This window comes from Alligator mississippiensis, chromosome 2, assembly GCF_030867095.1.
Source record: "Alligator mississippiensis isolate rAllMis1 chromosome 2, rAllMis1, whole genome shotgun sequence".
NCBI lineage: Eukaryota > Metazoa > Chordata > Crocodylia > Alligatoridae > Alligator > Alligator mississippiensis.
The window spans coordinates 223347419-223373761 of NC_081825.1; positions in this window are offsets into that span (position 1 = coordinate 223347419).

Below are 26343 nucleotides of genomic sequence, written 5' to 3' on the forward strand. Positions count from 1 at the left end.
CTGTGAGGTACAAAAACTATATTTGATTCAAAATGTTGTTGTTGTTGAAACTCCAAGTTCTGAGATGATTGCAACTGTAGTAATGAAGGAAAAGAAGTGCAAAATGGAAGTGGACTCAGGTTCAGGAGTATCCATCATAGATGAAAACACATTCTTCCAGTTGTTTTGGCACCCTCTCCCCAAGTTATTGAAATCTGAGTGTCACCTGCGTGACTGTTGGCTACAAAGGACCAACTGCAGGATCACCATAAAATTCTAGTTTACAGGACGGATGCAAAAGTCAGATCATAAACCTTGGGGCTGATTCCCTCACACACACACACACACACACACACACACACACACACACACACACACACACTCTCACAGTAGCTAGCTATGAACAATAAGCACCGGTATCAAGATATACCTATCCCCAAGCGCTGGAGTCCACCGTTGATGGCCAGTCAAGGCTTCTTTCAGTGAGATGTTGCTTCAGAAGGGGGTCGCCGTCTGGTCCTTCTGGCTGGGCAGGCAGGGTGCTGGTCAGGTGAAAAAGGGCACCATTGGGGGTCACTCTTCACTGCCTTTTATCCCTTCCTGGAATACTTTGGTGACTCCCCAGTTTTTGGGCTTACCCAATCTAGGGGTTGTTGACCTCGTGAGATGCCCCCCTTGGTTGTTGCTGGATGGCAGCTGTCAGCCCCAAGGGTCACATCCTCAGGTATGTGCAGTCTTGGCAGTCCGTTGATGAAGTTTGATTCATTCACTACCATGATGAATAGGGCTTTGGGAGTGGATGATCCGGGGGGGGGTGGTATTCAGTCTCAAGAATCGGTCTTTGGCATTGATTAGTTCAAACCATGGCTTCTGTACCTTTAACAGTGAAGTTTCAGGGATTTCCTGGCTCTGTATTGATCCTTTCCTCTGGTTAGTCTGTGGTTCGGTAGGTGTTAATTGCTGCTCATTAACATGTTATCCTGGCTAGCTACTGTGTTACACAATCAATCATGATTCGTTCAGGGACGCGCTTAATACAGAGAAGCCGTGGTTTGATTCCCGCCCTTGCTAACATTGTTACATGGTACAACTTACTTTTAAACTTAAAGTATATTTGTTACAAAGTTAAAAAGCATAGAATATAAAACATAAAAGGGTGAAATGCCAAGGCACATACAACAAATAGACCAAATACATACTGATGCAGAATACTATTTTATACCCATAAAAGCATCTACAACCTATATTTTTATTACAAGTACACCTTATATTCTATAAAAATAATAATAATATAATAAAAGAAGAAGAGGGAGGGAGGGAGGAAGAAAAGGTAGAAAAGAGAAAGCATCCCCAAAAGGGGGCAAATACTGCAAAAGGGGCTTTTGCCATATGGAGGGGCTTCACATGGGGGGGGGAGGGGAGCAGACAAAAAAATGGTTTCTTGCTACATGACTACAATGGACAGTGTGTGGAAACTTTGGGTAGCTGCTGTGTTGATGTCCAGTATGGATCTGTTAGACGGTGTCTACTCCTCATTGTCACTAAGGATACCTGCAAAAGTCTTCTGGGGAGAAATTGGTTCTCACCACTGGGGATCAGTATTTAAGGCATACACAGTCTCTGCACAGAAAGTCTGGAAAGGCTTGCAAGGGAGTTTCCACACGTATTCTCTGAGGAATTAGGAACTTACTCTGGTCCACCTGTGACTTCCAAAAGGATCCTGTGATAGACCCTATCTTTATGAAAGCTCGGAATGTACCTTTCACACTGCGACTGAAAATTGATGCGGAATTCAATCGGCTTATAGCACAAGGGGTCCTTGAACCAATCATACATACAAGCTGAGCCACACCAATTGTTCCTGTTTTAAAACCTAATGGCAGTGTTTGCACTGTGGGGATTACAAGCGCACTGTTAATAAAGCACTTAAGCAGGACCCACACCCGGTGCCTGCCATTAACTAGACACCCCAGTTCTTGGGGGTGTGCGGGCCGGGCGCAAACCTGGGCCCTTTGTCACGCTGCACGCGGGCTGTGGCCGGCAGCCTGGGCAGGCCGGGTTGGAGAGGGCGGGCGCCGAGCTAGAATTAGGCACAGACACTTAATGGTTGATTTTAAGATTGTTTACTTACACCGAGATGGTCGCGGTGCAGGCTGAGAACTTGCTTGAGTTGCGGTTACAACAGAAAACACGAACAATCACGTGGAGTTTGCTAGGCTCCACGCAGACAGAAAACACGAACAATCATGTGGAGTTTGCTAGGCTCCATGCAGACAGAACTCCGGATGTCCAGGACAAGCACGCATAAAACTCGTCGATACGTCTTGTAGAAGGTTCCGTTCAAAGACAGGAAGAGGTGGGCGGTGGATCAGCCCGCCAAACTCCTCTGAGCAACACACAGGGTTTCTATTACCCTGCCGCGCACACCCAGAATCCCCACGAGATGGATGTGGAGTCCTCTTCGGCTTGGGCGGAAACTGCTCAAGCCTCTTATATGGCTAGCAGGCCAGTCGCTAGCCGCCACGTGGGAATAATTTAGCACTAGCCAATTGCGGGGCACAAATTTGCATGCGAAGAGCGGGAACTCCTTTGCACCGTGCATTTCTGTGTTGCAAAGGGAAATGCACCCTGCAAAGACAGCTGCAAAGTGGCGGGAACACTCTCCTTTGCACGCAGGTTCTCTGTGCAGCAGAACTCCTCCGTGCAATGAAGCTGTAAACCCACGGGGATAATTCTTAGTGCCAACGCACACACAAAAAATCAGACCTTTGGGTCATGACAGAGGGTAGGAAGATTTTTGCCAAACTTGACCTTGCTCAAGCCTATCAGCAATTGATAATGGATGATGAGGCTCCTGAGGCCCAAACTATAATTACACACCAGAGAGCGTTCTGTGTCAAGCACCTCCAGTTTGGAATTTTTGTGGCCTCGCTGTTTGGTGTTGACGCTGTCCTCAGTCGCATGTTGCTTGACGGCACAGATGCACTGTTGCTTTTTACCGAGAATAATGACTTCAAGGGGGAGGAACTACGCACAGATTGATAAAGAAGAATTGGCAATCATTGCAGGAGTTAAAAAAATTCACAATTACATTTATGGCTGTAAATTTGAAATCTGAATGGACCACAAACCCCGTCTTGGAATTTTGACTATGGACAAACCAATTCCTCCTATTTTGTCTCCCCATATGTAACGCTGGAGCATCATGCTAAATATCATGTACAAACCTGAGAAAATGATTGCAAAGGCTGATGCATTGAGCCACCTACCACTGCAAATATCTAATTGTGCTACTCCTCTGGAATCCATGCCAGAAGCCCCTCTTCAGGCTGATCAGATAGCAAGGATGACTGCAAAAGACCCTATCCTTGCCTGTGTCCTCAACTGCAGAGAGGCTGGCCTGCAGACAAATTGGCTGAGGAATTTTAGGCCATTTTCATTATGTCAGCATGAGTTCTCTGCACACAAGGAGAACATAGTCCCACAATACATTATTTACTTTATTCATCCATGCCTCAAATCCATGATTAGAAATATTAAAAAATGTTTTCCAGTCTTCTATGTTTAGAAGTTATGTCAAAACAGACGCTGCAGCTTGAAAGGCAATTTTTATCCCCTACACTTTTATTATATTTGCCATTTCTTTGTTTGTGCTATACACAGTCCATGAATAAACAAAGTACTTAATTTTAATAACTTGTATTCTTGACTTATGTCAGAGGCATGTAAAGTGACAGACAGGTGTCTTTTTTCTCTATGTTGCTTAGAAAATCGAAATTCATCTTTACATAAATAAATGTTCCAGGATTGTCGGTTTGACACTTTGCACCAGTATTAAGTTCACTTTAAGAACTAAGCAAAGCAAGATAAATACATGGCATGCCCCCACCATTGTATTTAGATGATGACAAATACAAATGGCTGACTCCTTGAACATTCTGGAACAATGCTTGGCTCAATTTTACAATGGTCCTTTCTGATCTGACTGTCCTAGAAGATGTCAATTCATTCTCTAGCCTCATATATAACCAATTCAGAAGTACTGTAACCTTTCAGTAGGGCTGCCTGGAATCTTTCAACCTTTTTTGTCAGAATGTGTTAGTTCATCAAAACTGAAACTTTTAACCAAAAAAAAAATGTTGCCTTCAGTATGGAAATTGATGCGAGTCATGAGAGTCCTCGTTGTTAGGAAACTCATCTGTTACATGGGAAGCCCAAGTTTAGGTCTCCATTTCAAATCAGGAAAAACAAAAATTGGACTCCAGTTTCTGATCCCACCAAACTTCAGTCTCAGATACACTGCTGTAACAGGGAACCCTAGCCCTGTTACTAAGAGACAGGGTGGTCCCTTTAAATCCAGAACCTTCCAGTCACAGCTGGCCAGTCAAGTGGGGGTTAAGGCTCAAGCTGTGCCAGCTGGTCAGGTGACAGGAAGAGGAAGGCCAGGATCCTACAAAAGGTGAGTGGAGAAGGCCAGAGGGGCAGCAGAGAGGGGGACTCCCAATGACCATGGTGCAGCAGCCGCAGTCTCTTTCAGAAGAATATGCCATGCTGTGAGCCAGAAGCATGATCATCTAAAGCAGGGGTGTCCAACCTTTTTGAATGTGGGGCCAGATCATGAACTTTTTATCACCCAGTGGGCCAGCAAGCCATGTTCAAAGACCTCACAGGAAGCAGTGAAATTCAGCAGGTGAAATTCTATAGCCTGTGTTACACTGGACATCAGACTGGATGAGACAGACTCTTCTGAGGATGCCACAGAACTTCCCCTCGCTTCCACCTTTTAATGGGGTCCTTTCAGTTATAAGAACAAATCTTCTTATGGATGCACAGGATGGATACACAAAGCTTCTAATGGATGCACAGGAGGAGCCGGGTGAAGGCTGTGGTGCTGCAGCCCACATGTGCCAGGCTCTACAGGTGGAGCAGCCACTGGGCAGGGACCCAGGCCACCCAAGCCCCCCGCCCCAGGCCCCACCACACCTTGCAAGCCTACCCGGCGGCTCCCAACCTGGAGCCAGCAAAAAAAAAAAGGGGGCTTCCCCTGCCGGGGAGGGAGGAGGAGGAGGAGGCAGAGCAGGTGGAGGTGGCTCAGCAAGCCCGGGCCGGAGCCATGCACTCACACAGGGACCTACGAGCGGGGCACGGGGCAGCACCCAGGCAGCCCCTGGCTGCAACTTCTCCACCTGCCACCGGGAAGATGAACCATGCAGGTGAGCGTGGAGTGGGGCAGGCGTGGGGGCCCTGGGATGATGCCTCCTTCTCCCCCACCACAGCCCCAAGGGGCAGAGCCAGATGCAAGCGATGATTTAGCATGGGGGAAGTTGACTGGGAAGGGTTGGGGGTGGGGGGGTTGTCCCCGCTTCCCTTGCCCCACGTGTGCCCAGCTGGGCTCCGCTCACCACCCACAGTGCTGGACAGTATGAGTTCCTCCCGGGACCACCCCGTGCTGCATCGATGACCCGTGCTTTTGCTGCTGGCTACTCCTCTTCCCACATGCACCGTGTCAGCAACATCAAGCTGATGCGGTGTGTAGGGGAACCTTGTCCTTTCCCCCACCCTTCAGCAGCCATTAGGAAGCTGCTGAAGGGCTAGGGGAGGGACAAGGGGTGGGAAAGAAAGTAAACAGTGTTTATTTTCATTTCCCATTGTAGCATCTCGGGCCTCAGAAAACAGTTTGGCGGGCCGCATGGCGGCTCACGGGCCATATGTTGGACAAGCCAGATCTAAAGTAAGCAGGCGTGTTGCCTCTCATATTTCTTTATTATCATTTTTCCATTATACGGCCGTAGAAGCCTATGTTTGCATTGGATATTAATAACTGGAGGATCGGGCTGAGGCTATTAGGGGAAGAAGGAGGCCTCGTTGGGGACCCACTGCAGTGTGGAGACCCCAGCACCAGAAAGGGTGCAGAAGCCCAAGTGAATTTTTGAGGGCTAGAGCCTTGGAGTCAAGCCCTGATTAGTGGGTTTTTGACTGACAGGCCTAGCTAGAGAGAGAAAGGGTAAGCCTACAGTGGCCGAGACCCCAACATAAAGAGGAATTTATAAATACCATCTGTGAGGCTTGGGCTGTGGTGTAGACCCCTGGCATCGGGGCAAGACATGGGCAGCCTCCTGCCTAATTAATTAAGATCATTTAATTAATTAACAATAAGGCATGGCAGGAGAGAAGGCAGGCTGTTGACCCAGAGCAGGTGGGTGGGGCTGTCAGTAGATGGACCCCAGCAGGCCCCCTGTTACAACTGCCTAGCTTATCAAATAGGAGCAATTGAGAAAGAAAAGACGAATGAGCTTTCTAAGGGTACAGATAGGCATAATGCTTAGGATGTTCCTAATATACTTTAAACCCCAAGAATGTAGACATACAGCCACTTAACACCGGCTTAAACTATCTGGAATGTTTCAGAAACACACTGGGAAAATCAAGCACTGTTTTGAGCCATTCCCTTGTAAACTGGCTCCATGTTACATTGGGTTACAAAATATTCCCATGCCTAATGTCTGCTTAGTCCTCCAAGTATCCCAAAATGAACTGCTCCTCCTGCCCCCCAAAAAACAAACAAACAAACAAAAACCATTCAGGGCAAGGAGTTTCTTTGAAATACAGCCAGGACTCTATTATCCAAACTTCCACACCCAGCTTCTCCATACCTTGTGGTGTGGACAGATCGCAGGACCAGAGGTACAGACTTTAAGTCTCCAAATCAAGTAAGAATCTTGTCCCCCTCCCATTCCTCCTGCTACCCTCTCCTTTCCCCTTCCATTCCCCCATCCATCTGCTGCTGTTCCTGCTGTCCCCAGCTGATTTGAGGATGAGGTTATCCGGAGCTACTCCTGCCCTCTCCAGCTAGGAAGAGTGGCAGCAGCAGCAGTAGGCAGATTTCTCCTCTATGCCTGGTCCCCCTCAGATGTTCTCTGCCAGCCCAGGAGGAAGCACATGGAGGGGAACCCACTTGCTACCACCATCACAGTTCTTGGCTGAACCCAGCTGGAGCAGTTTTGGAACTCCCTATCTTCATCCCAAATTAACTGGTGGTGGGGGAGAGAGAATTGAAGTGGGATGGATGTACCACTGAGGATGGGGGAAAGAGAGGGGAAAGATTCTTACCTGATTTGTGGACAACTGCTCCAATGGTGTGGTCTGAAATGGGGGGTACAAATGTGTCACTGCACCCTTTCTGGATCTTCCCCTTCCAGCTGCTAAAGGATTATGTGGCCCTCTGCTTCTGGTTCCCAGGGTGCTGTGTGCTTTGGAGCCCCAACAATCTGTGACACACTACAACCCCTGCCTTGAAAGCCACATTGTCAATTTCTGTTCTCGCCTAGAAACCGTACAATCCAGGTTGCCAGGCTAATTTGGAGTGAGGGAGAGAAGTGGAGGGGTTGCCAGGAGTTGGGGGTTTTCTGTGTGGCCACTTCGCCCCAAATAAGCCAGGGAACCTGAAGTGCAGAGTGTCTAGCAAGTGAAACTGCTAGTGAGACTGACCAAAGTGAAACTGACAGTGCAACTTTCAAGCTATGGAGATCTTAGGGGGACCTGAGAGCACACAGTTCCTAGGAACCATAATCAAGGGGCCACATAGCCCCCCAGCACCTAAAAACCCCATCCATTCATAGATTTCATAGAAATCTAGAAGTCATGATGATCTCGGTACTCTACTTTTCATCATCACCTGAAAGCTTTGTGAATGTGCTTTCTCTTAAAAAATGTCTTTCAGCAGTGTCTTCCAATCCATGGAACTATGTCATTTGGCCTATGGGTCTCCCTATGGGTCTGGAAACTTGGTGGCAGTGGAGCAATGGCAGCATTAATTGCTACTCCCTGACTGCCAAATTTCAAGCCCTGTAGGGAGCCCATGGACCAGATGATGTTGCCCTGTACTCCACATTGTGCTGGTGCACGTTTGGGCCAGCCCACAAAGTCAGTTTGGACTTGTAGGGCTGGGCCTACACACAGTTGGATCTTACTCACACACCAACCCTGTGCTGGGTTCAGCACACATCCTGGCCTTGTATGTGAGATCTAGCACGTGGGCCAGCCTTGCACCACTCATCCAGCCTGTAGGGCCAGAAGGTTGAGCACGGCCGTCCTAGAGGAAGCCCTACTAGAAATGAAAGGATACTTCCTTGTCTGTGCCTCATTCTTTCCTCAGCCAATTTTTTGTGGGTGTTGAATAGGACTTGTTATTCTCCTGAACCATTGACAGGTTCATACTGGATACGTATTTGGCACATAATGAGGGTTAGCTCTGCAGATATGCCCTGACCTCAGATGTGGTGGGTTTCTTTCTTTACTCATTGAACACTCTGGAAGGATCCACTCCAGTTTCAGTATGTTGGTGGCTCTTGAACTGGTAGGGTTTGAGATATGGACCTTGACGGTTACAGTCTGCACTCAGATTACTAATTAGTTCAATATGAGCCACTGAGCACCTTCCAGAAGTAATGACTTCTGCTCACTCGATGTTTTGGTTGACTTTGAAATGGAGACTCATAAATGTTACCTAATCCTATTCCAATTTCTCTGATCTTGTTGCCATTTCCCTGATCCAGGCAGTCCATGACATTTTATGATTAATTGGTATGTCAATTATAGTCCATAAATACATACATGTAAGTTTTAATAAAGGAATTCGTTTTGCCTTTGTGGACTACAGATCCACGTAAAAAAGAACTGCCACTAAAAGCTAAGTTAAAAAAAAATAATCATTCTCTCAAATCAAAACAGTAAAGACTTCTAACAGCAGGGCTGTAGTTTTCCTAAAATCCTAATTATAGTGAATTAAATGACTAAAATGCCACTAATTACTTTTTAATTTCGAGAGAGATGTTTACAAAGCACAATATAATGAGTAATACAGTACTTCAAATGATTACTAATGTTGCCATTTTGTCTGACTTAATCTCAATTAGTATAAATCACATTGTCATCATTGCTAATTGCCATTCCTTTTGAGCAAAATGCTAATTTCTCTGTACAGTCATAAAATTGCTGTTTGTTTTCCCCTAAATTATTTCATTTGAGCGGCCCTGATAAACAGACTGTTTAGAGCCCCTGTATATTCTGGATTTCAAGTGAAGGATATCCAGGGATGGCTGATACTTTTTTTGCGGGGGGGGTTTACAGTATTTTTTTAATTATTTAATCCCTTGATGCTCTAGCAAGCAAATATAATAAATTCCTACCAACCTGTTCATTTAAAAGATTTTTCTTGCTTTATAGACTGACAGAAATGGTCTTCATTATTCAGATTGGAAAGAAGATTTTGAATTTCTTTTAAGGAAAAATAATACTTGGCCCTTACTGTGGTTTGTTTTATGCCAAGATCTCACAGTACTTTGAGATGTTAAGTATGAGCACAAAGAAGTTAAAGTGATTTGCTCAAGGTCACAGAGTGTAGCAAGAGAGTGACAAAGCTCTAAATAAAACCTATATGTCTATCATAACTTGTGCTGTAACTAGTAGACCATGCTCAGTCTTTCCTAAAATTTACTGAAGTGCATCAGGGGTTTCTCAAATACCAAAGGACATTCAAAATTCAAGGCATTATGAAGTATATTGTGGATCACATGCTTCAACAATATATATGGATCCAGGGCAGAGTACAGTGCCTTTTACCAATGCCTCCATTCCTTTTTCTCAGAGATGGAATTTTCTAATCCTTTAGCCATCAACATAATCTAAACACTAAGGCTCTCTCTGGCTTGATTGGTTGTTTTTTGTTTTCTTTTTTGCTTTTTTGTTTGATGTGTGTGTTTTGCAAGGCCACCTAAGGCATTTGCCCTCATCTTTAAGACTTTCAGTAAGATTGGTCCCAATCTAAGTCAAAGATTTAGAGACTCCTCCACTATCAAAAAGCCGGAGGCTGAATTGATTCAGTCTTTGCACATTAGTCTAAACTGCATAGATTAAACCAATAAGCAAGTGAACAGACATTCACTTTTGATTCTGGAAATGCAGTCACATGCCTGCAGTGACCCATGCCAGAAGCTGGGGGACACTAGATCATGCTTCCATGCTCAGCTGGAGCAGACAGCTTGGGCCAAGGCTAACCTGCCCACCCTATGAGGTGAGGCTTACAAGGGAGGTACACAGCATCCTGGGATGCTGGGTAACTGTGATTTAGCTTGAATGTGGAGGGCATCTAGGACAGAAATTCAATAAACAGATGTAATCTAAACCAGTTCAGTCTGATACTATATCATCCAGGTTTATCTTAACCTGGTTTTTGGCTATTTTGGAAGTGGTTTATGTGGCTAAATTTCTATTACGTTACAGATTTGAACTGGTTTCTGATCATACAGGTTTATGTGCAATTTATGTCCCTACCTCTCTCACTCCCCTGAATCGTACTAGGAATACCATGGTGAAGAAAGCCAATACAGCTGAAGGAGCTCAGGACAAAGCTTTCAGTATCCTGGGACAAATCATCCTTGTTAAAAGGTCCCCAAAGCAGAATTTCTTGCTGCAAGAGATTAGGGTGACACCTTTATCTTTTTCTTACTTTTTATATCAGTCAGCTTCAATACTCATATGGGAGCATAATGTGTAGGGATGGAGAAAACTCCACTTCCTCACACTGAAAAATGCCACTTTTTACAACATCTCCATGTAGGTAGATAGAGAGATCTACAAAGCAATGGATCCTCCATCCTCATCATCTCTCCAGTGTGTTAGAGGCCCCCCCTGGAAAAACTCAGCTCACATGTATGCAGGAGTTGAATATCCTGTACATACTTCATTCCCTTTACAAAGCTTAGTCATGCTATTTCCAGTACACTGAAATGCACCAACCAATGCATCTCAAGTAAAACTAAGGATGTCATCCTACCACTCTGCTCGGTATTGGTGAGGCCCCAGTTGGAGTACTGCACCCAGTTCTGGATGCCGCACTTCAACAAGGATGTGGAGAACCTTGAAAGCATAGACGACTGGTAGGGAGGGACGGGGGGGCACGTGCCCCCCCTCCACCCCCCAACAGGGCCGTCCCTACTGCCAACACTGCCTGTGGCATCTGCGGGTGCTTGACATGCCCCGTGACAGGGCCATCCCCACCGCTGATGCTGCCAGCAGCATCTGTGGATGCTTGCCAGCTCTGCCACTAACACCAGAGGTAGCATCTGCAGATGCTCACCAGCTCTGTCCCCATCGCCAACACAGCCAGAGGCTTCTGCAGGTCCGTCTCCAGATTTAGGAGTCACCAGTCACCCATGCTTGAAACAGTCCACATATGATTAGAAGTCTGGAGGACAGGCCATATGAGGAGATGCTAAAGGACATGGAACTGTTCAGCCTGGAAAAGGGAAGACTTAAGGGGGACCAAAGCCCAGAGAGCCAGGAAATAGCTTTCTTTGTCCTTTACAGCACAATTCAGGTCACACATTTTTTTTAACACATATTTCTGCCAGAAAAAAGGGGACTCATTCTCACTAATTATTGTATATTCCCCACTTATATCAAAGATGTAAAAGATACATTTGAGAAAACAAGATAATTTGTGTTTCCTAAAATACCTAATTTAAATTGACTACTATGCCAGTTACTGTGTATTATTATATAAAGAGATTAGATTATTGAAAAATCAACAGCTGATTTACAATAGGAGTATAACAATGATGAATATTTAAAACATCTCCAGAGCTGCCATTCTGTCTATCTGTCTACCCTTCTTTCTGCTTCTAGCTCTCCTTCTGCTAGAAGAAAAGGATGACTTTTGAGAGGGGATTGCACAGGTTGTGAGACAAGACAGATGCAGTTGCTGCTGGAGGGATACCGTAAACAGAGTCTGAGCTTGAAATGCGGAACCAAAAAAGAAAGCAGTTTATTCCAATGGCCTGATCTGAGCCTGCACCATCCATAAAAATCAACCAGAGCTCAAATGGTAAAAGATACATTAAATTGTAAAGGGACTGATTGTGAAACGGTTGTTTGCTGAAATAGGTGTTATAGTGATTTCTGAGTGAATTTCTACCTCCCCAAAGGCTGTAGGAGACCCAAGGTAATGGCAAGATTTTGCAACTAACAGATGTGTAAGCCCTTGCCTATCTGAATACAATTTAACCATTGTACTTAAATAGGGCACATACATTTCCATATTTATAGCTAGCTCTCTTTTTAAACACGATGCTATAGGATGTACAAAGAAGGAAGATCCTGATTCTTCAATGGTGATGGCTATACAGAACACCAACTGAAGTCAGCAGGAGTACCTCAGCAACTTTGAAAAAAAATCAGGCTTCCTATGACCTGAGATACTATGGACAATCAAGCTGAACTTTACTGAAGGCAAAAAAACTGATTTCAGTTACACTAGAGTGGAGGTATATAATATATCCAGAATGTTTCCACTGATGTTCATTACACAACCCTTAACTAGACAATTGCCTAGTGAGACTTAATCCTGAGAGACACGAAGCACCAGCATGTTGAAATTCACTGAAATTAAGAGACGTTTTGCCACTGGCCAGGATAAGACCCAATGGGAATTGCAGTTGATCTACTTAGCAAAATTCTGTGCCTTAAAATGCTGTTTTCCCCAGTGTAGAACATTCTTTGCAAACTTTGTGAGTCATTCTGAAGTTAGAAAGCTTTACGATTCTCCCAGCCTTCATTATAATGCAGTTAAGTTACCCTTCAAGATTGTTTTTCAGTGCTGATGGCTAAACTTGACCTTTCGTACAAGTACATGAAAAGCCACTAGGACTGTGCCATTGTTGACTAAAAGAATGACAGGGAGATGGGGGAAAAAATAGCTGTACATCTAATCATTTTGCATTATCCAAGCTTGCACAATAAATAGTGTAATCAATCTTCAAAGAAAATGTGCCATAGAAAGAAGAACTGCATTATGGAGTAAATATCACTGGTTTTATTGGACTTGTATTCTGGTTACTTATCACTTATCTGTAGCAAATGCCTGAATGACAAGCACAGCACACTAGAGAAACAGCAAAGGTGATAGTCATCCTTTTAGGGTTTATTGCCTAAATTGTTCTGTTAGACTTTTTTCTTAGCTTGTTCTTAGCTTTTTTTACAGTTTGCAGAATGGATGTATTGGTGAGGGGTTAGAACTAGAATGAAGCAAAGTTTTTTTGTTTTGTTTTGTTTTGTTTTGTCACCTGGTTTCATGTTTCATTTTAAATTCAGGTGAGGTTCGTGCACTTATCACATGAGACCAGCATGCATTTATGCTCCTATGCAAAATCATGTCTGTTTATCTATTGGCTTATGTATTCCTATTTTCCCATAGTGCCCATTGTTAGAGTATGTGAACATTATACAAGACTCAGGAAATGTAATGAAATTCTTTGAATTTTTGGCTTTGTTTGAACTTAGAATTCAGAGAAACCCACATTTTTAACATGAAAGTTGAAAAGGTCCTTGCAGTTCCCTGTAGTCAGAAAAAAGCTCAGTTTTGTGCAGTCTTAATAGACCACAGAGAAGAACTTCCACTGGCAGACCATATGACTGTTGGTAAGTAATTTAATCTCAATTTTATGTACAAATAGAGATTACACAGAGATAGACCTCAACACCAGAACTCAGAACTTCCTCAGAGTTTAAAGGTGCTAGGAAATAGAGTTCTAGATCCTAACATGTAAGCTGGTTTTGATTTGGGGCTTTTGCTTTAGCTCTAACTAATAGCATAACACATTTGCTTATTGGTCTTCAGTTTGTAATATCATCTTGAAACTTGGATGAAAGGAATAATATAAAGGGATTTGATGGATCTCTTTGGCATGTAAAGAGGAAGCAATTAATCACTAAATGTTAGCATAAAATGAAACAACCAGGGAATACTTTAAATAGTGAAATTCAACTTATGTGTTAATTAAATGCAATTATCCTATAAATCTTTAATTAAGAATGCTTTCTGTCTGTGCAGAAGCAGAAATCATATTCAAGTGTCCCTTAATCCTGCTGATACTGATGATACTGCAGGCATGCCAGAGCCTCATGAAACAGAGTATGTCCCATGAGCTTTGCTCCCATCTCAGTAAGGCAGAAGGTATCCACTTTGTGTTTATGACAATATCAATTGAGACATCACCCTTAGCTCATACTTGGTAAAAGAGATTATAGGGCTCTGTCATAGCAGAAGACTTAATGACTCAGTGATTCTTCTATTTTGATCATTCAGTTTAAACATTGTAATGAAGCATTGTAGATTCTTAGTATCTGGTAAACACACTATTCACAGGTGTTTTTGTATATCCCATGAAACTAACTGATTTGGGATCAAGTGATGGCAAGAGTAATGGAGGACAATTTCCCAATGTAGAAACACATATTTCCATGCACTTTATGTCATAAAGTCACTGTGATGTTGAGTTTCCACAGCAGCAGAAAGATCCTTACAGACAGAGCCATGGGCTTAGTTTAGACATTTAATAACATGTTGTCAACAAGTGTCAATTGCTGTTATTGGAAATTGCTCCTCAATCAGTTGTAGGTGACATCAGTGTCATTGTTTGTCTAATGGTGAAACCTCAGGGGGAAGAGGGAGGCTCAAGCATTATCTTTTCAAAGCTTATTGCAATTCTGTCCCTCTGGTGGGTGCTGGAGGTGATTTCTAAACAGACAAAAAATGCTTTGCATTCTGATTTCTAGTCTAGATAATAGTTGAGCCTGAGAGAATACTTTACACTCATTCTGACAAAACAATGGAGATCATGATGGATTCCAGTCTCCTGTGAGGTCACTTAATGATGTGAACGTAGAGACAATATGATCAGCACAACTGCAGGGCCCTGTTGAAAGCTAATGAACAAAAAGAAGCTTATGAACCAAAAAAGAAAAATGAATGCTGACAATCTACAACACTGAAACTTTTTTCCCCTATTACTCTTCCCTCACAGTTTGGTGGTTTATTGCAAAAGCTATGATGTTATTCTGGCCAATAACATTGTTTGAATGAGTCATCCTTAAAATTACAGTTGTACTTTCATGCTGCTAGTTAAATTTGGAGGAGTAGCAAAACCACAAAACATGACATTTTTGTGCATTGATTCTTTTATGATTCATGCTCTTTTTTTTTTTTCTTTTGAAGAAGCTTGATAATATAAACACAAAGAAACCTTTTATTTTTTTATGCAAGCAACCAAATAGCTAATTATAGCTAGGGTCAACTGTACGATGGCTGAGCTGGACATTTTTTGAAGTCTTCCCGTTCATCTTTAAGAAATTCCCTCAAAATATAATTTACCATATCTTGTCAGTCCACTGACCTACTATGTGTATCACCCTTTCTTTGTCACTAGCCACAATTGAAGACCTCATGATGAAAGGAAAAATGCATCCCTTCCTTCCTATTACCTCTTCCTCTCTATTTCCTCCCTATTACCTCTAGACCACAAGATTGATCAGCAATGAAGCACGGGGTTTTACTTCCACTATTTTAGCAATTCCAGCTGTAAATGCTATAATTTAGCTATACATTCTGCCAATTATTTTCTTTAAAAATGCAACTGTGTTGTAGAAACATAGGACTAGCCATATGGGATCAAACCATTGGCTGACTCAGTCGGTGCATCTACATGAGACATTACGGTGACATAGCATCAGCAGGCACAAACTGTGACGCTGCCACTGCTGCACAGTAGCTCTTTGCTACTGTGCAGTAGGTTCAGAAACAACCCATGGGCTGTTGGGACTGCACAGTATCAGCAATTTGCAGTCCCAACTGCATAGTCAGGCACACATGTAGACATGCCTAATAGCCAGCACCAAGTGCTTTGGAGGAAGAGGCAATAAACCAAGGGAGGCATGAGATAATTTGTTCCCTATGGATCTCTCATTCTAATCCCAGTACTTAGAGTTTAGCTTCACTGCTGAACCATGAGGTTATATCTTCTTTCCAAAGCTATTTTTAGCAATGCATTGATTTGTCTTGATGACCTTCTGAACAGCTGTAAAACACAGTGGCAATCTTCCATGTAACAGTAGCACTTGAAGAGGCGCATACAGTGATTACGATTAAAAAGTCTATGTCTGCCAACAGTAACTAAGAAAGTGCTTGAGATACACTACAGTTAGAATAGGAGATAACAACATATTTTTAAACCATATATTAGATGCAGTGACAGACGTTAAAATGTCAACATTTACCCATAGGTAACATTATCTGAGTGAGTGCAGTGCTTCAATTATTGTGGGTCAATGTTGACTTTTTAATGACAACCCCTGCAATATATGGGGCAGCACTGGAAATACATCTTACTTCAAGCGTCATTTGACAGCAGTGGTATTGTTAACCTGGGCAAATGGGAAAAGAAAAAGATGAACTGCTTTTGAAACATCTCAGAAAGTATAAGCAATATCTGTGTACAAGGAGGTTTGACATTTTATCCAAGCTCAAAAATATAACTGTCTTTATTCTGTTACATATTCAGGACCTATTTTATCTGAACTTACTTTCTACTAGAAGGAGGTTTAAAGAACTTCTGCAGTGAGCAGCTTACTTTGGGTTAACATTAAATTTCATAGAGGATTTAATTCAGAGACATAAAAATAACAGCATGGGTATCTTCATACTGCCAGAGAAGTAGGGGGGGACAAACTTTTCGATTCCTATATCATTTTTTCTTCATTTATCTGTCTATCTAACACTTGGTAAGTATTAAAGCTATATTACTACTGAAAAAACTTCCATTTCTCTAATGAAGTACCAAAAATTACTCAGAAAACTAAATTCAAAGTGCATTTCCTCTGACTATACAGACATCCTTGCATTTGTCTTTAACTAACAGTGAATGATTAAAGTTCTCCAGATCTTTTTTCAAATCCAAGGGCAATTTTTGTTTCCACATTGACTTGTGGTGGTGAACTCCAACACCAGTGTGAAGTAATGCTTCATTCTCATTAGGCTGAAGTGATTCAGGTGGAAAAGCAACAGCTTGATGGCACTATCAACTATGTAACAGTCATTAGTGCTACTTTAATATTTAGGTATAATAAATTAAAAAGGTAAAATAAACAATTATTATTATAACTGATGTAGACAAAACTGCTGTAAAGTGAATAGATAACTGGTTGGATCACGCTGCTCAGAGAATAATCATCAGTTGCTCCATGCCTAATTGGGAAGAGGTATCAAGTAGGGTTCCTCACTTATCTGTCCTAGGTCCATTATTGTTTAATAGGTTCATTAATGATATGGAAGAAGGGAGAACACACTTTGCAGATGACACCAAGATGGGTGAAGTTGCATAAAAAGTGATCCAAAATTAATTGAATGAAATTCAGTAAGGACAAGTGACATTTACATACAAAATAGAGACCAAGGAATGACTGGTTAGACTGCAGTATTATAGAAAAGGACCCGGTGGTTATTATATACCGGGGTGGGAAAAATGTGGCCCAGGGGCCAGATGCGACCCTCCAAGCCATTCTATCCAGCCTGCAGAGCCCCTAAAAAATTTAGAAAATTTAATAATAATCTGCCCTTGGCTGCCTGTCATGTGGCCCTTGATGGCTTACCAAAACTCAGTAAGCAGCCCTCTGCCCAAAATATTTGCCCACCCTTGTTATAGACCATTAGCTAGAATATGGGTACAGACATATAAGCTTGCTCTAAATGAGAAGGCTTTGCAAGAAGTGATCTGAGTTACAAGAATCTCCTGGAACAAACAGAAGTTCAATGTTGGTTCCAGGGGGGAGGGAAATCTAGCTGCTAACTGGGAGCCTGCAGCAGGTTTCCCCTGGCAATGTCCCCTCCTCTCTCCCAGCTTCTCCATATTTCGGAATGGGTGGGGGGATAGGGAGCAGAGGGAGCTCATTCTAAGGTTTCCCCAGCTGGCTCTGGAGCATGGGATGGGTGAATTGGAGGCCCCCCCCCCCCCCACTGGGGGTGGAGGGGTAGGGCTCCAATACACCCACCCCACCCTCTAATGAGGGCTGAAAAACTCCCAGACCAAACTCCCTCTGCTACCTTCCCCCCTCCCATTCTGAAAAGAGCTGCAGGCTGACAGGCAGTGCAAACAGAAGTTACAGAAGATGCCTGTTCTTAAATGTCTTTTCACTGTATTGGCCATTTTTAAGCTATCTGCAGCTGTGCACTTGTGTTTGGCCATAGCTATAAACTGCCTTTTGTGGCTAGATCAGGTGAAAATTGTCACTCCTGTCTACCTTCTATGACCCTACAGTGTTGTCTTGTTGCAAAATAAAAAGCCAATAGCAAACTGGGCTATATGTATAGAAGGGTCACCTGCAAGTTAAGGGAAATTGTTCTCCTACTATATTCTATTTTAGTGCGGCCTCATTGGGAATGTTGTCCGTGTATAGACAAACTGAGGGGGGTGTGTACATGACACTTTAAAGCAGGCTAAATGCTTTTGCACCATTTTAATGGTATCAGTGTTTGCACACCTTGGCAGCATATTGCACATTAATTCCAGCTGCTGTAGGAAATTTGGTGGCATAATGCACCTTAAATGACTTGTGTTTGGTCACACACAGACATATATATGTATACATGTCTACACAAAGTGACACTGACAACACTGTCACTTAAATTTTGGGAAATGCTCACATGGGATATCTTTAGGAAATTTACTTAATGTAAATGTAGTATGCTGGACTGAGATGCATCAGTTTTCCTAGGTTTCATACCAATGTACTTCATCATCCCTCAGTGGGCTGAATGAGAAGAATTTAGTTCTTCTTGGCTAATATATCCCTTAACCTTACAGCACAGAGGGAGAGCAATGTGCTCACCTGTACAGCTGTGCAATTGTCAGTCAGACTGCCAACGGATCAAATAAGAATCAATGAAAAAACAATGATCAGATTACATTCCCCAGTCCATCATAATTTACTATATTAAAAAATACTGAAGCAGGGGAAATTTGGTGTAGAAATTTCCACAAATGATTCTTTGAGGAGCTCTGAGAGAACAACAAGAAATTGTTTTTTAGATATATTAGGAGTAAAAGGAAGGCCCAGGGAGGAATAGGACCCCTGCTAAATGGGCAGAAACAATTGGTGACGACGGGGGGGGACAAGGCTGAACTCCTCAACGAGTTCTTTGCCTCAGTGTTCCTAAGTGAGGGGCACTACAAGTCTCTCACTGGGGTTGTAGAGAGGCAGCAGCAAGGTGCCAGACTTCCATGCGTAGATCCTGAGGTGGTGCAGAGTCACTTGGAAGAACTGGATGCCTTTAAGTCGGCAGGCCCGGATGAGCTCCATCCAAGGGTGCTGAAGGCACTGGCCGACATCATTGCAGAGCCACTGGCGGGAATATTCGAACGCTCGTGGCGCACGGGCCAAGTCCCGGAGGACTTGAAAAGGGCTAACGTGGTCCCCATTTTCAAAAAGGGGAGGAAGGAGGACCCAGGCAACTATAGGCCAGTCAGTCTCACCTCCATCCTTGGTAAAGTCTTTGAAAAAATTATCAAGGCTCACATTTGTGAGAGCCCGGCAGGGCAAATTATGCTGAGGGGAAACCAGCACGGGTTCGTGGCAGGCAGATCGTGCCTGACCAATCTAGTCTCTTTCTATGACCAGGTTACAAAACGCCTGGACACAGGAGGAGGGGTGGATGTCGTATACATAGACTTCAGGAAGGCCTTCGATATGGTATCCCACCCCATACTGGTGAACAAGTTAAGAGGCTGTGATGTGGATGACTGCACAGTCCGGTGGGTGGTGAATTGGCTAGAGGGTCGCACCCAAAGAGTCGTGGTGGATGGGTCGGTCTCAACCTGGAAGGGTGTGGGCAGTGGGGTCCCGCATGGCTCGGTCCTTGGACCGATACTCTTTAATGTCTTCATCAGTGACTTGGATGAGGGAGTCAAATGTACTCTGTCCAAGTTTGCAGATGACACAAAGCTATGGGGAGAAGTGGACACGCCGGAGGGCAGGGAACAGCTGCAGGCAGACCTGGACAGGTTGGACAAGGGGGCAGAAAACAACAGGATGCAGTTCAACAAGGAGAAATGCAAAGTGCTGCACCTAGGGAGGAAAAATGTCCAGCACACCTACAGCCTAGGGAATGACCTGCTGGGTGGCACAGAGGTGGAAAGGGATCTTGGAGTCCTAGTGGACTCCAAGATGAACATGAGCCGGCAGTGTGACGAAGTCATCAGAAAAGCCAATGGCACTTTATCGTGCATCAGCAGATGCATAACGAATAGGTCCAAGGAGGTGATACTTCCCCTCTTTCGGGCGCTGGTCAGACTGCAGTTGGAGTACTGCGTGCAATTCTGGGCGCCACACTTCAAGAAGGATGCGGATAACCTGGAGAGGGTCCAGAGAAGGGCAACTCGTATGGTCAAGGGCCTGCAGACCAAGCCCTATGAGGAGAGACTAGAGAAACTGGACTTTTTCAGCCTCCGCAAGAGAAGGTTGAGAGGCGACCTTGTGGCTGCCTTTAAGTTCATCACGGGGGCACAGAAGGGAGTTGGTGAGTATTTATTCACCAAGGCGACCCCGGGGGTTACAAGAAACAATGGCCACAAGCTAGCAGAGAGCAGATTTAGATTGGACATTAGAAAGAACTTCTTCACAGTTCAAGTGGCCAAGGTCTGGAACGGGCTCCCAAGGGAGGTGGTGCTCTCCCCTATCCTGGAGGTCTTCAAGAAGAGGTTAGATGAGTATCTAGCTGGGGTCATCTAGACCCAGCACTCTTTCCTGCTTATGCAGGGGGTCGGACTTGATGATCTATTGAGGTCCCTTCCGACCCTAACATCTATGAATCTATGAATATTTAATATGTAAGGTTGCTTGTTTGGTGTCACAAATCAACTGCATGGAGGTCCCTAAACTTTGTCCCTGGTTACAGTTACTAGGGGTGTGCAAAGTGGGCCCTATTCGATTTGGATTCGGATTCAGCCCAAATCAGGGATGGTGATTTGATTCATTGATTCAGATCACTGTCCCTGATTTAATTCGGCTGAATCCGAATGTTAAGATTCAATGCTGATTCAGAGAATCAGTGATTTGGACATAGATACCGTTTTAAAAGGTTTTTCTACATACCTCAAAGCAGCAGGCTCAGCTCATGGTACTGCGATGCTGGGACACATGAAGCATCCCACAAGGCGGGGGGCTCCACATGCTCAGCGGTGAACTCAGAAGTGGACCGGAATGACTTCCGGTCCACTTCCAGGTCTGCCAGGGAGAACGTGGGGAACCCCCCTGTGTCCCCCCACCCCCCAGCTTGGTGACTGGCCACATGGGGACCCTGGGTGCCCCCCCCCTGGACCCAGGAAGCACCCGTCACTGAACCAGGGGCACATGGGGGTGAGGGCCTGCATGCTCACCGGTGGACCCAGAAGTGCTTCTGGTCCAGCCCCAGGTCTGCTGCCGAACACACTGGGGAGCCCCCCACACTCCTGTGGGACACCCCATGCACCCCAGCATCACAGCATTCATGAGCCCTGGATACCTAGAGGTAGGTAGAAAAAACATTTAAAGCTATTTCTGTGTCCGAATCTCCAAATCTTTCCAAATCTCTCCAAATCGATTCAGAGAGATAAAAGGGTTCTCTGATTTGATTCAGATTTGGAGATTCAGCCACTAAATCAGGCCAGAGTGATAAAGTGATGGCATTAGCTGAAAAGGGAGGAAAGCCTGGAAGAAAACTAGGGCTAGATGAGGGGAGAACAGTCTCTCATGCCTTGGGTGGCATCTGTTTTTCCCGTCTCCCTCAACTTCAGCTCCACTTCTCTCACACAAAAATCACCCACACTTGACAAGAGTGTGATTTCCAAACTTCCTTCCATGTGAAGGAAGGCAGATTTGAGTGGAAATATCTGACTTCAAGTGACAATCTCAGCATTTATCCTTTCAGAATGTCTTTAAACAGTCCTGTAGATGTGTATCCATGGAGTGCCAAATGAAATACTATAGCTACACAAGCCCACAGGTGAAAGAGAATCCCTTAGCTCATAATAAATCAGTATAAAAGTGGAATCTTTCATTTTAGCATCCTTAAATGATGCCTCAGGGGATTGCTGATGGGTAGGGGGAAGCTATTTAAGTTTCCACAATGCGCTGGCAAGTACCCAAGATAACTCATAAAAGTGAATTGTACTTGTGAAGTATGTTCTTAATGGGGTTACATAGTGAACAACTGATAATAACTGAGTGAGGAACATGGAAGTCCTCATTCTCCATGTGCGCTATTTTTTTTTTGTGGTTGAATTCTAGCAACTTGCATTGAATAACCCTTAATTTACACTGATGGAAATCAGCCTCTGACAGGCCTTCCTGTGCACTCTCTAAGGTAGAAGGCATAACCAGACAAATCCAAGGTAAATGGGCACTCATATCATATGGTAGTCTCTCTCTATCCAGAGTTATCTTCTTGCAACATAAAAATAAATGTCAGTGTAGTTACAATAGATATGTTAAAGAAAGCAGTGCTGTTCTGCATGGGAAACGAATGTTTTTTTACTCACAGTGTAAGGTACTAATCACTAGCAGTAGGAGCGGAAGAATCAGCCTTTTGTTTTGCCTTCATCTACACCTTTAAGCTGAACTCATCATAAAAAGGTTATAACCCCCTGGAGATTTATATAACCTTTAATGAATACATTAGAAAGAGGAAAATGACTCCAAAATGAATCCCACTTAAGGCTGTTTTTTGCCTTCCTGTTCTAACTGATCTGTAAGAACTAGTTAAGCTAATTAACAGTTTGATTTTGCCTGGGAAAGTACCCATTAGGGAGCACAGACTTAGTTTGCTAGTTCTGGGTGAAATTCACCCTTGTGCCACTGGTACAAGAGAATGATCCTATCCTTAATGAAGTGGACTGGGAATGAAAGATCAAACTGCATTTCCCTGCTGTTCCAGAGACTTCTAGATGATCTTGGACAAGCACTCTTGCCTCTTTGTGCCTCAGCTCCCTATTTATGAATTTAAGATCTTCTCAGAAGTGACTGCTTTTTAGTCTGTGTTTCTACTGTGTCTGGCCCTACAACCTCTCATGTTTAGTGGGTGGGGCTAGTAGTCACTGCTGTAATAGAGAAAAGAAAACAAAAAACCCACTCAAATCCTAGTTTGTAGTTTTATACATGATTTAGCCCCCCAAAACAGGCCTTTTTTCTGCCCCCTGCATACTCACGAATTTCACTGTTTGTGGAAAGCTTCCATATGGCTTCCACAGCAATGCAACTAAAGAGAAACTATGTTCACTAAGTAAATTCATGTCTCTTAAATTCATGTCTCTCAAGTTAATCTGAAATCCAGCTTTGTTTGACATCCACAAAAACTGTTCATATTGTCACTACTGTATTAGATGCCAGCTTTCCCTGACCAGACTGTAATGAAATTTTGCCCATCTGGCTGCATGTATTAAACTTTAAATCTTTCAGCTGTACCTGGCTGGTTGCAAGTGGTAATGGATGTACACTAAAGTTTCCCCTGATGTCATAAAAATGCATACCTCTGCCAGGTGGAAGTTCATAGAGGAAGTTTTGGCTGAAGTGAGAGAGAAATAAAATTAGGGTTGTTTGTGTGTATGAACACACATGTGGGGTTACCTTAAGGGTTGCAAGCAACTTAAGCTAAGGGGCCTTAATAAAAAGACAAATACCATTAATGAAAGGCAAGGCATGGTGGGATGATATTCCACTCTTGTTCTTAGATTCAGAGTATTCCAAATGTTCACAGGGACATGGAAAATACAGAAACTTAACAATACCTTCACAATGTAATAGAAGTTAAGAACAGTATAAAAAGAGACTTAAGCTGTAGGGCTGTGGAAAGCTTTGGTCCCTGATTTAATTCAGCCCAATTCGGTGGCCGAATCCCTGAATCCAATTCGAATTGGGAGGTGCTTTAATCTCTTTGAATCAAATCCGAACCCTCCGAATCAGTTTGGGGAAGTTCGGAAAGATTCAATGAATTTGGACATAAACACAGCTTTAAATGTTTTTTCTACATACCTCAAGGTACCTGGTGGCTCATAAATGCTGAGATGCTGGGGTGAATGGAGCATCCCACAGGAGTGCAGGGGCTCCCCAGCATGCTTGGCAGCAGACCCAGAAGTGGACCAGAAGCATTTCTGGTCCGCTTCCGGGTCTGCTGGGGACTTTTGGGTCTGCAACTCTGCGACAGGTGCCTCCTGGGTCTGGGGTCCCGCTGTGGCTGATTGTGGCCAATGCTCCATTCAAATAGCTTGTGAAACTATCACAGTATTCACAAGCTGCACCTGGTACCTTGAGGTATGTAGAAAAAATATTTAAAGCTGTGTCTATGGCCAAATCGCTGATTCTCCAAATCAGCATCCAGTCTTCAGATTCGGATTTGTCTGAATTGAATCGGGGACAGTGATTTGAATCAACTAATTGAATCACTGTCCCTGATTCAGGCCGAATCCAAATCTGAATTGAATATGGCCCATTTTGTACACCCCTATTAAACTGTACGTAATTTGTGCTACACATGGAAGTCAGTTTCTGTTCATTTGGGAAGAGCCAGAGAACTTATGTGAATTAGTTTCTGATTTACCAGCCTCTAAAACCATTGTATATATTTGCATGTTGAATAAGGGCTTCCTGCAATTAAAACCCATTGTAATGAAAATCTGTTGCAATAAACAAAAGATGGAGACCATGTTTAGTGAGCTTCTCCATTATTTCTCTAAGAGACCATAAAGAATGGTGACAGACAGACATACACACCCACGTTTTGGAGCAATATGTACAGTTCCCATAAGATATATTTAGAGCAGATTTCTCAGGCATCTATCTGAGTCACCACTTACGTTCCCTGTCATTTTCACAATGAAAGAAAAATAACACTTTCTCCAGGGGTGGTGGAAAGAGTGACACCATTTGTAAAGGGCAGTGTAAAACCAGCATTAATTAGCCACCTTCAGGCTATGATTCAGCTTTCTTCCCAAATATGCTTTGCTTCAGAACAAAGAAGTAAATAGGGCCATATTTCTGACATCTGAGTTCCTTTCTTCAAGCCATATTCAGAACGTAAATTACCTTTAGCCACTGGTTGAATATCTCTGGGATTTCCAGAGGCAATGTAAAGAGAGAGAGAGAGAGCATGCATATTTCATTTTATTCATAACAATCAGTAGTTTTATTAATCAAGTGTCACATTTTCTGCAGTTTCCCTTGGGCATACAGGCATGTTCCTGAGGATACTAATGAGGGTCACAATGTATTTTCTTCACCAAAATGTTCAAAAATAACTGCTTAACTAAAAGTATTTGTTTTAGATAGTAGGAACATAAGGTAGGGAATGTCTCATCTGCTTTGTAAATGATTGGAATCCCAGTTTCATGATGAAATGGCTTGTTGGGAAGTTTGAGCTCCACCCCTTGCTTATTCAGCTGAGAGAGAATGAGTTTATGGGAAACTTTTTCATTATAAATTGGCTATTCAGATTGTAAGAGGTAGGTGCAGTAGCAAAAGGGGAGATTACAAACGGAATATTTATAGTATAGTAACATGTCTGTTATCCGGTACTTTACCAACCGGAATACCTTATTTACCAAAATTTTGGCACCACGCCACACCACTTTGCCTCCTGTTATGTTGGGGGGGGGGGGGAAGGGTTGAGCTTGCACATGGCGGCCACTACTGCTACGACTCACCACCCTGCACTGGCGCCGATTCAAGTGTGCCCATCGCCACCCCCACCGCTGCCCCCCCCCCCCCCCATGCCCCACATCCAGCCAGATGCCCTGTGCCTCAGGTATCCAGCTTTTAGCTTACTGCCCCCTCCCCCCCCCCCCAATTCCCCACTCATGCTGGATAACAGGGACTTTACTGTTCCTGGCTTTTAAAAAATGTTTTGACCATTTAACTTTCTTCTTCTGCCTTAGTATCTGCCTTAGTAAAATGGGATAAAAATATTTACCTTGCACACAGGGATGTTGTGAAGTGACATTTGGAAACCTACACAAGTGCTAGGCATAATTAGTTAACGATCAGTACCTGATTCTGAATATTAATACGGGTGTCTTGTGCTTAGTTAAATTTGCAGATAAATAAAGTTAGATTGTTCTCTACTATTAACTTTCTACTTAGTTTCTAAAACAAAAAAAATCCAACCAAGTTTACTTGCTAATGAGTGTCAGGATATCCATATTTAAATTCCAAGACATGTTTCTGTTATTAAATGAGAAAATTATTTTTAATGCCTCATTTAATGGAAATGAATCAGTCAGTCAGATATACCCAAGATAATAGGAGTGCTGCAATTACAAAAACTGTACTAGATTTTTTTTTAACAGCTTAATCTGGACATTTCTCCCTCAGCATGGGCTTTCAGTTTCAGTGCATTGTTGTTGACACATGTCACACACAGAAGTTTTGCTATCATTAGTTCACGCTGATGAAATGTAGCAGGTGATAGAATTGCCAGTTTTCATGCACAAGAAGCAATGTTTTTGCAGC